This window comes from Scylla paramamosain, chromosome 17, assembly GCF_035594125.1.
Source record: "Scylla paramamosain isolate STU-SP2022 chromosome 17, ASM3559412v1, whole genome shotgun sequence".
NCBI classification, from domain to species: Eukaryota; Metazoa; Arthropoda; class Malacostraca; order Decapoda; family Portunidae; genus Scylla; species Scylla paramamosain.
This window is the reverse complement of record NC_087167.1, coordinates 5525001-5537500: the sequence shown is the minus strand read 5'-3', so window position 1 is coordinate 5537500 and position 12500 is coordinate 5525001. Positions and strand designations below refer to the sequence as shown.

At 41.2% G+C, this 12500-nt stretch overlaps 1 long non-coding RNA gene across 1 annotated transcript in view; it reads right to left on the bottom strand.

Annotated features, from left to right (window-relative positions):
- Positions 1-12500, bottom strand: part of LOC135108661 (uncharacterized) — a 99394-nt gene that overhangs the window by 63229 nt on the left and 23665 nt on the right. Inside the window, exon 2 of the long non-coding RNA XR_010272378.1 lies at positions 6923-7093. This is a non-coding gene — a long non-coding RNA (uncharacterized LOC135108661). The remainder of the gene's footprint in view (positions 1-6922; positions 7094-12500) is intronic.

The window sequence follows — 12500 nt, the reverse complement described above, 5'->3', positions numbered from 1 at the left end:
AGTGGCGTGAGGGGAAGGGCAAAGTTCGTACAGGTAATTACTGTGACCGACCAGGTGAGGGGAGCGGCGGCGACAGGTACAGAATATATAACGGTGGCGGTCGGTCAGTCTTTCTCTCTCTCTCTCTCTCTCTCTCTCTCTCTCTCTCTCTCTCTCTCTCTCTCTCTCTCTCTCTCTCTCAATTCCCTCTAGATTACTTCCTTTCCTGTTTCATTTCTCTCTCTCTCCTCTCTATCTCTCTCCTCTCTCTCCTCTCTCTCTCTCTCTCTCTCTCTCTCTCTCTCTCTCTCTCTCTCTCTCGTGCCTTTACAAAACATTCACACAACTTTCATAAAGCAAATAATCACGTATCACTAATTACAAAACAAAATTCCCAATCCGGTGCGTAATACATGAAGGGAATTAAATATTGCACCGAACTCACTTCATTTGAGGGGTTGGATCGTGTACGCTGAATATCTATACACGCCGGCGTTCCTCACTTGTTTACGGAAGCAGAGTTGTACCGGGTAGAGGGGAGGAGGAAGTAAGAGAGGTGTTATGTGTAGCAGAAGATCGATAGGTGAGGAAAATATTACTAATTTCACTCCCTCCATTTTAGCGTTTTACTTTTAACCCTTTCACTTTTCCTGGGCACATCTTTCCTGCAATCATTTATCACCGAGGCATTTCTTTATGTCATACAGTGCACTCTATAAACATTATGCAGGCTACACTCTGGAAAATCTATTCTTTTAATCCACTTTCCTTTCTCGTAGATGCTTTAAAGATCATGTACAGTGCCCTTGTTGTTGGACTGTTGCATGTGGCAGTGAGATGGTTAATGCTTTCACTTGCTTGTTCATTGGATTGACCCTGGATGAGCTTACCGGGCCCAAATCATAATAAGTCGGGCAGTAAGATGATTCGGTTTCTTGATCGATGAGTGCATTTGTTGTCATGTCTCCCTTGGAATTATGCTCAAGATTTGCACCCTGTTTTTATGAAGTCTGAAGAGAAGTAGCAGTCAAAGGGTTGTGTTGTGTGGAGTTAAGTCATGATCAACAGCGAGTAAACTGGTCTCATTTCCACCTTGCTTAGTGTTTTTCGTTAATCCTCTTAATTACAGTATGACACCTGCTACTGAGGGTTAGTGAGGATGACACGTGCTAGTTCAGTCGATTAACTTTAGCGGTTTTACCAGGTCAGCGTAAATAAATCAGCCACTAAAATGCTTGGGTTTCTTGATGACTTCCTTGGCTGTGTGTGTGTGTGTGTGTGTGTGTGTGTGTGTGTGTGTGTGTGTGTGTGTGTGTGTGTATTATTGCTGCTACTACTACTACTACTACTACTACTACTACTAGAACTATTACTACTACTACTACTACTACTACTGCTACTACTACTACTACTACTACTACCAATAATAATAATAATTGTAGGATATTTTTCCTCAGCATTTTCCTTTTTTCTTCATTTCCTTCCTACCTCATTTTTTTCCTCTTTTATTCTTAATCCTTCCTTTATTTTCTTATTCCTAATTATTTCGTCCTATCTGTTTTCCTTTCTACTTTATCACTTTGACTTTCTACTATTATTTCTCCTCCTCTTCCTCCTCCTCCTCCTCCTCCTCCTATAACCTTAAACTGTTGGGTCGCCACTAACATATTTTAATCAATCATGACCCCCTGCCCTTTCTCCGACCCTGCCCCCACCTCTACCTCCTCCCCCCTCCACCTTCTCCTCCCTTCTTTCTCTTCCTCAGCCTTATTAGCTCCATTTTTGTCACAGTTTAGAGCGCCTCCCCTCCATCACGACCTGTCCAAGTCGTGAAAAAAGAGCAGCCGCCATCTTCCTCCTCCTCCTCCTCCTCCTTTCTTTTTCTCCTCTTTCACGTCTTTTTTATTTTTTTTTTTCAGTCCTCCTTTTTTCTGTTATAGTTTTCTATCAATTACATCCGGTTCCCTACTTGTATCTCGTTTTCTTTTCTTTCGTCTTCCGTTTTCTTTCATGTGTGCTTTTTTTATTTGTTGTTGTTGTTGTTGTTGTTGTTGTTGTTGTTGTTGTTGTTGTTGTCGTTGCTCTTCTTCTACCTACTTACCACAATATAATAATTTTCTAATGAATGAAACCCAGTTAAATTCTCTCTCTCTCTCTCTCTCTCTCTCTCTCTCTCTCTCTCTCTCTCTCTCTCATTGTCTCAGGAACCACCACGCTCCGAATCGCTCGTTGCTTCAGTCTATGGATTCGCGTGCGGCTGAAAGAGCGATTCGAAGAGCACGGTTCATGAGACAATACTCGAATCCCTCCTCTCATCTCGACTCCATTCAAGCGGGAAGAGAATAAAAGCGGCATTATTTTCCCTCTCCAGTTTTTTTTTTCCTTTCTATATCCGCTGCAATTCTCTCTCTCTCTCTCTCTCTCTCTCTCTCTCTCTCTCTCTCTCTCTCTCTCTCTCTCTCTGCTACGAATGACAAAATCTTTATGTTGTGTTCTTTTGGAGTGTGTTTTAGTTGTGCCGGGTGTTGTGATGTGTTTTAAATATATATTACCTCTTGTTTTCATGTGTGTGTGTGTGTGTGTGTGTGTGTGTGTGTGTGTGTGTGTGTGTGTGACTAAAAGAAATAGATGTAGAGATACAATGGTAAGTTTTGCTGAAGTATCATGAGACAGACAGACAGACAGACAGTATTGATAGCAATGAGTGGAGGTTGAAGTAGGTTTTCGTCACGATTTAAGTGATGATGATGATGATGATGATGATTGATGATGATGATGATGATGACGATGATGATGATGATGATGGAAAGACATAAAATAAAAGTAAGTGGAAACAATCACACACTTATCACTACCACCACCACTGAAACCACTACCACCATCACCACCACCACCACCACCACAATAAGGTCCACTGTAAGATTAAGTCTGGTGGAAATCATAGCCATCCATCTCTGCCAGATGCTCGTCAGGGAATTTCTCAAGCATTTATTTCTTGGGTCCGCGTCTGTGAATGGATTCTTTTCTATTTTAGTTTCCTCATGTGTACGTGAATATTACAATAAGAATTTTTTTATTATTACTTATCTAGGGAATTGCTCCTCCTCCTCCTCCTCCTCCTCCTCCTCCTGAGTCTTGGCCATTCGTTCGTTTGGTCCTCACGTGTTGCCCTGACCTCCCAGCCAGGACCAGCAGCCCTATAATGATCACGCACTACAGGCCTTAACTTCCATTTATTTTGCCTGTATACTCTCCTGGTCAGTTCAGAGTTTACAAGTTACATAACACCTCTTGATGCAAACACAGTGATGCATTTTTCAGGTCTTCGTTAGTTTCTACTGTTTTTTTTTTCTCTCTTTTTTTTTTTTTCTTTTTAACTAATATTTTCGTAAATGACCTGGCTGAAAATGTTGGAAATAGTGGTTGAAAGATTGCAACCTAAACGTCTCCAGTCACCCGAGGCGAAGCATTTCGTTAATGTCAGGCACAAACTTCCTTCAGAAATCGTAAACAGTAATTCAACTGAATCCTTTAAAAAAATACATAGATAAATGCTTAAAAGCGCATCCCCAACAAGCTCTCCTCTTGTTCCAATAATTACACATAAAAGTACTACTCTTGCCTGGACTGAATTCTTTATTTTTAAGCTAGCGATTTACCAAATGTACCTGCGATGGGTGAAATGTTATGAATGTTTTCATTTCATAGTCTGGTATATAGAGTGCACCACAGGATCAACAACATAACTTCCTTTCATCCTCACCGATGAAAATTTCATATCAGTCTTTCCATATTGTATGGTAATTTTTCCAATTATTTCCATGTCAGCGCAAGCTAGCGGGGAGTGGTGGGCTGAGAGGAGCCTTCCGGTGTATTGTCCTGCCTCTCTACCTTGTAGCAAGTTAGAAGTGGTTACCAAACAACTCTTTATGAACATGAAGATCTGCTGCTGTTTTGCTGTTTTGGCTTTGTATTCCTTTGTGTATTCATCCTCCTCCTTCTTTATTTCTTTTTTTTTCTTATTTCCTTTTTTCTTTTATGACATTTTCTTTCTTTCCTTCTTCTTAATCACCTTAACGATCATCACATTCCTGATGATCACAATCCAATCATTCTTCCCTCCCTGCTCCACTCCTTGCTGCCTCCATCCATAGCCAGCTCCAGCATTTTCATTCCCTAACCCAATCTATCCACGCAAATAAACACGAGACTGCAACACCACCGCTCGGGAAAGACAGACAACACCGTGCAACTGATCGCTCCCTTGCTTGCCTGCCTGCTTGCTTGTTTGCTTGCGAAGCTGCTGTGTTTATACGGTTCACAGGCATCCCTTCTGTCCTGTGTAGGTGTGTACTGTTTACTGGTGCGCTGTGTAATATAGTGCACGCCTCCCCCTCCCTCAAACAGAGAGCCACACGCCACACTCAATAAGACGTGTTTTTCACCGGGGCGGCCCATGGGACTTTCCTGCTATGACGTCATTCAGGGTGGCGTCCCTTGCTGCGCCGTCACACACACAAAAAAAAAGCCTCTCCCTTCTTTTATACTTATTTCTTTCGGCCCTCGAGTCTGGGAGCGCGTGGGATGCATGGTAATGGCAATGGTGGCGGCCGTGAGGGAAGGTCAGGTCATTTGCCTTACATGCGGAGGTGATGCATTAAGTTTCCCCCGGTCAGCGTAGTGGTCAAGTATAAAAAATAAGTTTCAGACAAAGCAGCTTTCTCGTATCACATCCTCTGTTCTTCGTCTACGCGGAGTTCTTGATACAAAGCAGTTCATTAGTCCATGTATTGCTACATATATTATAGACACAAAATTCACGGGGGTTCATGACATCACTACTTGGGGGTCACTGTGCAAAAGGACATTTGGAGACCGAAGGTGGGGAAAAAATAACAAAAACAGTTTGTCCCATGTGTCTCCCTCGCTTCCATCTGCAGCCTGGTGGGTGTGGAATGAGATGGCATGCAAGGGAGAGGCCGGTAGTCAGCAAACATTGCATGGTGAGGTATGTAGATAAGGTACAGGCCGTGTGTGTGTGTGTGTGTGTGTGTGTGTATTGTAGGAACACTAAGTTGTTGTGCGTCGCCGGCCAGAAAAAGAAGAACATTACATCTAGCCACAAAAATACAAGCGATTTTTTAACTGGACATTTTTTTTTTTTTTCTAATCAATATGAAAGAAAAGATAAAACAATAAATTCAGCCATTATGGATAAAGCCGAAACTCAGCCAACGAAAATAGGGAAGATGATGATGGTGATGATAATGATGATGATGATGATGATAATAATAATAATAATAATAATAATAATAATAATAATAATAATAATAATAATAATAATAATAATAATAATAATAATACTCTGATTCGTATCTTTGTTTCTTAAAGTAATATTCAGCAGCGTAGAAGAGTAAAAGAAAGAAGAAAAACACGCGGAAAAAGAAAAGAAGGTGGAAAACACGAAGAGGGACACAGGAGAAAACGAGAAAAAAAAACAAGAAATAAAAAAAAAAACATATGAAGGACGAAAACACAAAGACAAAAATAAAGGTGCCGGAGAGAAAAAAGAGGAAACGAGAGAGAAAGAGAGACGAGAAAACAAGAAACTCTAAGGAAAAACCGTGAGCGAGAGATGTCGTAAAGTGAAAGCTGGGGAGGGATGGATGAGACGTCTAGTGGGGGTTGACGTGAGGGCGGGGTGAACTGGTGGGGGAGATGCGGCGGGGTGTGGAGAAGGATGAAGAAGGACGAAGAAGGACAAACGGATAGAAAATGAGAACTAAACACCTCTTAAACACTATAGAATTAAGATGTCCTTTACTAATGACTAGAACTATATTCCTCTTTCCATCTTCAAGACTAAACCTTTTCCTCTTGCCTAAACTTGCCTGCCTACCTGCCTGCCTGCCTGCCTGTCTGCCTGTCTATTCGTCTGTTTAGTTCTCCTCCTCCATGCGATTTCTACACACAGCTTGAAGGGAATGGCATGAGTTCCGCCCACCTCGAATGGAAACCTTCTGTCACGATTTGCAGTGTTTCCTCTCCTGCTCGAGTTCTCGGAAGCAAAATTTAGATAAGGGCAATAAAAGATTTCGTACACAGAAACCGCCAAAAAATAAATAAATAAATAAATAAATAGATAAATAAATAAATAAATAAAACAAGCCAGACTATCAACTACAGAAGCAGAAAAAAAAACATAAAACATAAGAAACAACGAAACAAAAAAGACCTATGGCACTGCAAGAGGCCAGCGCCATCTATGTACAATACATGAGCATAGCCAATCAGGTGCTGCCTCACCCCCGCACACCTTCCCAGAGCGGACTAGAATAGCAGTCGCCCAGCACCACTCTTCATTTTCTCTTCATCGAACTTTTCTTTATAAAATTAAATTGATACTCACTCTACCTGAAGTTGCCAGAGTAGGAACGGTACAGTGGCTCTTAGAAAGCTTCTTGGAACCTTACCTACCGCTAATAGTGTTCTGTAGAGTTCTGTAGACACATCGAGAATAAAGAAAATAAATAAGTAAAATATGAATAAATAAATTAATAAAAAAAGGAATAAATAAGTAAATAACAAAACTGAGATTGTTCACGCTTTTACTCTCGTTAGCCTAAAAAACAACAAAAAAAAAAAAACGAAAATTCTACCCAGATGCTAAAAAAAAACAAAAAAAAAAACAAAGGCAACTTCATCAAGCCACGAGGAAGGTTGCCAGCAGGTCAGGGCGCGTGTCGGTACTTCTGCCAACACAAAGCCACGTCACATTTATCACGGGCGCAAATCAGCAAACGAAATCACACTTCGCCAACAGCGGACGTTGAGGTTTGTGGAAGTCATTACTGGAGTTCACAGCTTGCCGTGCGCGCAACAATCATCCGGCGAGGCATTCACACCAATATACTGCATGCCCGGGAAAAACTGCGTCATTTACCTTTCCTCACGTGGCGGTGACGGCGGCGGTAGTGGTGGTGGTGGTGGTGCTGGTGGTGGCGGCGGCGGTGGCAGTGGCGGTGGTGGAAGTAAAGGAGGCGGCGGTTGGAGGCTTTCGTTAGTCCCCATGTGATCCCGACTCGCTTTGTGCCACACACGCCTCTCAACACCGCTGTGGAAGTGCAAACATGAATATAATAATAAAAAAATAATAATAGAGTAGTAGTAGTAGTAGTAGTAGTAGTAGTAGTAGTAGTAATAATAATAATGATAATAATGATAATGATAATAATAATAATAATAATAATAATAATAATAATAATAATAATAATAATAATAATAATAATAACGAGTGTTAATCTGAGTATAACAAAGAAGAAAGCAGATAAAGGGAAAATGAGCAACAACAGGAGACACAGTATTACGGAAAGTGTTGAGAGAAGAAGAAAAAAAAATAATGAAGCCGTATCGAGGCGAAAGAAAACCCTGATAAAAAAAAAAATAGAAACATAAATAAATAAACCAACAAATCAGCGTACAAGGAAACAGGCGTGACAGCAAGACATCAAGAAAACAGAAAATACAAGAAGGAGAACAGCAATATCTAATGAAGCCAAAACAAGGCGTCAAGTAACTCCTGACGATGCTGAGTTGAAGAAGAAAATCTATTCCCAAGACCCACAGCAGGAAATACAAACGCAGAACCATTTGTCTCACCGATGGAGTGACTATGTACCCCCTGCCTGTTGATAAAATTCATTAGGTTAGGTTAGAGATTAGAAGCACCTCACCACTGTTCACTATTCATATATAAGTATTCATTCTAAGTGCACGTGTGTGTGTGTGTGTGTGTGTGAGAGTGTGTTACAATTTACTTAAGTTTGGTTTGACAATCTCTTCGTTGTCTTTAATTCTTTTTTTTTTACCTACATTATCCAGAGTATTTGATATTTCACTATCTTTATTATTCTATTTTCTCATCTAATATCATTTTACAATATCCACTTTTTATCATTCAATGTCCTATCTATATGATCAATCACCTAGATCCGGAACCTTCTTCACGTAACAATCACGCCAGCATTCACATTCGTTAGTCGGCAAACACTTAAGAAAAACAAACGCGACACATAACAAGACCCACTGCAGCCACCCCTCCTCGCAGCAACCGAGCTCTCACAGGGCCACACGTATCTCAGTGGGGAAATACAGCAGCCAATACCAGGCAATACGTGGCAATAAACATGTTAGCTGGCCTAGTGATCTCTGGTCCCTGTGATCGAGTCCTGCCGGAAACTGGTAATTTTTCAAGGTATCGCTGGGTGACTGAAGATACACACGTGCTTCCTGTCGACCTACTAGTGGTTGCCTTAAGCTCTTGGGGGTGGGACATGAACTTCTGTAAAGGCCAGGGCTGACCAACTACGCCTCCGGAAATATAAGAGGCCTACCATCTAGCCATAAAAAAAAAAAAAAAAAGGTCCAGCAGAATTCCCCCTACTGCCGATATGGGTCAAGTGAAAGAAAGGGGGAAAAACTCTCAAAACTTTTAATCTAATCTCTCGTAGTCTGACAAATTTCCAGCCTGACCAGACCTGACCTGAAGTGGTATTCCTTTGACCCACAGGAAAGACTGAACGAATATAAATGTTACTGAGAAAACAACAAACAGAAAAATATAAACAAACTCTAGTTCTGCCATACAACCCTAGCTAACATGTTTTTATAATCAATACAAAAAGACTAACCGAATACAAATGCCAACTGAAACACACCACACAGAAAAATACAGACAAATTTTACAATGTCACCTCCTACACAAGGCCTTACCTAACCTAATGGAAATTTTTGACCACCAATAAAGATTACAAAAATATATCACTGACAACGGAGGAAAATACGAAAACACAAGCCAATTTCAGACAGCCACATACCACAGCTTCCACCACATCCACTCTCCCTTCCCCTGTCGTTTCCTCCTCCACTCACCATCCCCCCTCCCCTCCCGTGCCTGCCTCCTCTCCCACTTCCCCTTGTCACCAGCCCCTGCCACCTCCGTTTGTTCTGATTCTAGCCCATTGGTCCTCCACCCTGCTCCTATATTTCCTCTCTCTCTCTCTCTCTCTCTCTCTCTCTCTCTCTCTCTCTCTCTCTCTCTCTTTCAGCGGTTCAGGACAATGATCCGCCATCAGAGAGGGACAAAGGCTGAGAGAGAGAGAGAGAGAGAGAGAGAGAGAGAGAGAGAGAGAGAGAGAGAGAGAGAGAGAGAGAGAGAGAGAGAGAGAGAGAGAGAGAATAAAGAAAAAAGCAAACCACAGTGAATACTCGACACAATAGAGTTTTGTTCTATATATTAATGCAGCGCGTATGTACACACGCACGCACCGGCACGTGCGCGTACACACACACACACACACACACACACACACACACACACACACACATAATATAAACACCATGACAGCACAAATATTCAGCACTAATGACCAGCGTGGCAGTAAATGAGCCTAACTAGCAAACAACGACTAATATCTCGCTGTCTACGTACACAAACATTTCCTTTATGCACATGGGAGGCTGACGCAAAAAAAAAAAAAAAGGAAAAAAAAAGGAAAAAAAAACATCAGAAAAGACAACACAAACTAATATAATACAGACACACATGACAACACAACACACCACACCGCCAAGCACCGCCGCCACGCCCTGCTGTACCCACATGGAGATAAGGTAGCGAAAAGACAAAGTTCCCAGCGGGTTCTATATAGGCCAGCTGGGAAACATACGACGCCAGAATGAACAAGCCCGCTAACTGACTCTCCCAAAACAGAAGAGTAAAAAAATTCGAGGGAAAGAACTAAGTGAAGAACGAAGGTGCCTTGAAACTCCCACTCTAAAAGCAGCACAAGTCGTAGGGAAAGGAGGAATACAGAATCAAGTTAAGTTGCAGAGTTTACCGGAAAAGGGAAAGAATGTGTGATGCTACTGGTTAACTCTTGACGGGATAAACGGGAAATTACGTATACGAGAAATACAATCACTCAAAATGTACAAGGCGGAATAAAAGAAAACCTGACGAAGAAAACGACACACACACACACACACACACACACACACACACACACACACACACACACACACACACACACACACACAGATAAAAACAAACACGAAGACTTAGGTAAGAAACTTTTAAAATAACTTCAAAAGATAATAGTTGTTCATGAGAGAGAGAGAGAGAGAGAGAGAGAGAGAGAGAGAGAGAGAGAGAGAGAGAGAGAGAGAGAGAGAGAGAGAGAGAGAGAGAGAAATGGCCATGTGTGAGACCGGGGCCAAGACGGAGGAAATTACCTCACCTCGTCTCTCCAAAAATTGGGCAAGGGAGGCGCGGAGGGACAAAGGAGGGAGAGGAAGGAGGGAGATGAGGTGGAAATGAGATTTAATTGGCCAAAGGATGCAGGTGAGACGGAGAGAGAGAGAGAGAGAGAGAGAGAGAGAGAGAGAGAGAGAGAGAGAGAGAGAGAGAGAGAGAGAGAGAGAGAGAGAGAGAGAGGTTCATATCTATATTTCATTCTTTACGTTTTCTATTTTCAGCTTTCCTTCCTTCCTCTCTCTCTCTCTCTCTCTCTCTCTCTCTCTCTCTCTCTCTCTCTAGACACACACACACACACACACACACACACACACACACACACACACACACACACACACGGTGCAGACGATTTATTATTCAAAAGCAAACAGCAGGAGGAGGAGAAGGAGGAGGAGGAAACACACACACACACACACACACACACACACACACACACACACACACACACACACACACACACACACACACACACACACACACACACACAGAGAGATGCACAGGAAGTGGAAACACGTGTATACATAAGGATGCGAGGCAGGAGTACACTTAAACTACTACTACTACAGGTTAATTACAAGTACGAGGAAAAGGTAGGAATGGAAGAAGCATTCTCCCCATCCACCCCTTCTCTCCCTCTTGTCCGTCTTTATATAGGGGAGATACAACGGGGATTCTGCAACAACTAGACTGTAAAAGAGAGAGAGAGAGAGAGAGAGAGAGAGAGAGAGAGAGAGAGAGAGAGAGAGAGAGAGAGAGAGAGAGAGAGAGAGAGAGAGAGAGAGAGAGAGAGAGAGAGAGAGAGAGTTACGCTTTACTAAACAAAGTGCGCATGAAAAGAGGGAAAAGTTTGTGGGAAATATATCAAAACTCTTCACGACTCTCTCTCTCTCTCTCTCTCTCTCTCTCTCTCTCTCTCTCTCTCTCTCTCTCTCTCTCTCTCTCTCTCTCTCTCTCTCCTCTGTAACAAAACAAGTCAAAACAAAAGAATAGAAAGCAACAAAATATACGAGAAACAGAGAAAGAGAAAAAAAGAAGCAGAAACAGGAAAAAAGAAATCAGACACAGAAATAAATAAAACATCAGAATACGAGAGAGAGAGAGAGAGAGAGAGAGAGAGAGAGAGAGAGAGAGAGAGAGAGAGAGAGAGAGAGAGAGAAGGCCTATTCCGGTGATAGACACACTCGCTTATTGAAAAACACTTCCCAGAGAGCAGGCAGGGATTTATCTCCTTCCCCTTCATTGCGTCAGTAGCGGCGTTACGTTCCTCGTGCGCAGTAACAAGGTTGAAATACTCCGCTCCTTTGCCTTCCCTTCCCTTCTTTTGCATTCTCTTCGTTCTTCCGTTTTCTTTCTTGATTTTCGTTCTTTTCTACATTTTCTTTTCAATTTTCTTTTAGTTTTTACTTTTTATATATTTTCATTCTTTCTTCGTGTTTATTCTTTTGTGTTCACTTTTTTTTTTGCTTATTCCACTCCTTTCCCTTCCCTTCTCTTCCATTCCCTTCATTCTTCCGTTTTTCTTTCTTCACTTTCATCATCTTTATTAATTTTTCATTTCCATTCTCTTCCGTCTTCCGTTTTCTCTCTTAATTTTCATTCTTCTATTCATTTGTTAACTTCCTTTTTCATCATTCTTCCGTATTTTTTCTTAATTTTCAATCCTTTTATTCAATTTTTCACTCTTTCTCCATGTTTATTCTCCTGTGTTAACTTTTATCATTCGTTTCCTTCCTGTGTTATTCCTTCTGTATTATTTCTTCATATTCGTTGCATTGTATTAATTTTCACTCCCATCCTTTCCCTTCCTTTCATTCTTCTTTAATTATTTTTTTATTTATTTTCATTTTCTTCTATTTTTTCACTTCCTTTTCTTTTCTTCGTTCTCTCAGACTTCCTTCATATTTTTTTTCTTTTTTTTCACTTCTTTCCTTCATTCTTTTGTTATTCTTTCTTCATATTTGTTGTTTTGTATTAATTTTTATACTCTTCCTTCATTTTCATTCCTTGTATTATTTAATTTATCTTGCTTCCTCTGTTCGTTCTTTGTATTCCTTCTTTTTTTTTACCTCCATCTTTTCCCTTCCCTTTCATTCTATTCCTCCACTTTCATTCTTCCCCTTTCATATTTTTCATACTTTTTTCTTCATTTTACTTCCTTGCATTTTTTTTCCTTCAAGCTTTTACACTCTTCCTTCACACATGCATT